The sequence below is a fragment of the Zootoca vivipara genome, chromosome 7 (genome assembly GCF_963506605.1).
Source record: "Zootoca vivipara chromosome 7, rZooViv1.1, whole genome shotgun sequence".
Lineage (NCBI taxonomy): Eukaryota > Metazoa > Chordata > Lepidosauria > Squamata > Lacertidae > Zootoca > Zootoca vivipara.
In genome coordinates, this window is record NC_083282.1 from 54845113 (window position 1) to 54846182 (window position 1070).

Consider the following 1070-nt stretch of genomic DNA (forward strand, 5'->3'; position numbering starts at 1 on the left):
CGAATGCCTATATAGGGTACTCGACTAAGGCGAAAGGAAGGTCTCTAACGCTGCCCAGTTTGGCGGAGCGGGACTGGTGAGCAATGAGGATTCGCTCTTTTCACTGTTGCCCCGCACATGGCGGCTTCCCTCCCGATCCGGAAGTGGAGGCTCGGGTGGAACGTTGGCCTTCTGCGCGTCTCTTTGCCAACTGGGGAACCTTTTTGTCTTTATGGGTTCCAAGGGAGGGAAGGGGAAGCGTCGCCCGCTAGCAAAGCAAAACTAGGGGAGCTGATGCAGCAACAGTTCTTGCATGCATGCTGCAAACCGAGGTTCCTAGGCTGCGCCTGCGCAAATACTGACTTATTTATTTATTTTGCTCCCTGCCAACCAGTGTGCATATAAAATAACCCTGAGCCGCTGTGCAAATTAATATACCTTCCGCCCCGTGTGCAGCTGTTTGTGGGTGTCTTTGTCAATGCAAAACTGATACGTTGTTTCCCGAAACGAGGGTTGGCAGGCGGAAATGGTGGCAGGAGTTTACGGGGGAAATACCAACCTCCGTTGCTCTGATTGGTTATCGCAGGGCAATGAAGGTAATTAACACATTGCGCACACTCCAGCAGCTTCGCTTTCTCTAGCGCCGTAGTGGAGAAACTCAGCACGGAGCCCGGATAGCTCAGTCGGTAGAGCATCAGACTTTTAATCTGAGGGTCCAGGGTTCAAGTCCCTGTTCGGGCGGATTCCGTTTTTTTATTTAAAAAAATTCATTAATTTTTTTGTTTAAATGGTTCTTACAACTTTCTGCAGTCCGATTTCCCTTGAATAGTTTTTTTCGCTGTGTTATGCTAGAGACTAGCTCATGGCAAGAAGCTACTCTTCCAACGTGCATTAAAAAGAAAACCCCGAAACAGATTGCAAAGGAATCCTGTAACTTAATTTTTCCTACCGGTAGTAAAACCACCTCTTTGCAGTTCGATAGACTTTTTATTTGCCATTTTCTATTAAAAATCGTACTCGCCCGAACAGGGACTTGAACCCTGGACCCTCAGATTAAAAGTCTGATGCTCTACCGACTGAGCTATCCGGGC

The 1070-nt window shown here is 48.0% G+C and overlaps 2 non-coding genes across 2 annotated transcripts; one reads left to right on the forward strand and one right to left on the reverse strand.

The window, feature by feature from the left end:
• Positions 1-647: 647 nt before the first annotated feature.
• Positions 648-720, forward strand: TRNAK-UUU (transfer RNA lysine (anticodon UUU)). The gene has a single exon. It is a non-coding gene; the product is annotated as a tRNA-Lys (tRNA).
• A 277-nt stretch (positions 721-997) lies between these two features.
• On the reverse strand, positions 998-1070 carry TRNAK-UUU (transfer RNA lysine (anticodon UUU)). Its single transcript has one exon. It is a non-coding gene; the product is annotated as a tRNA-Lys (tRNA).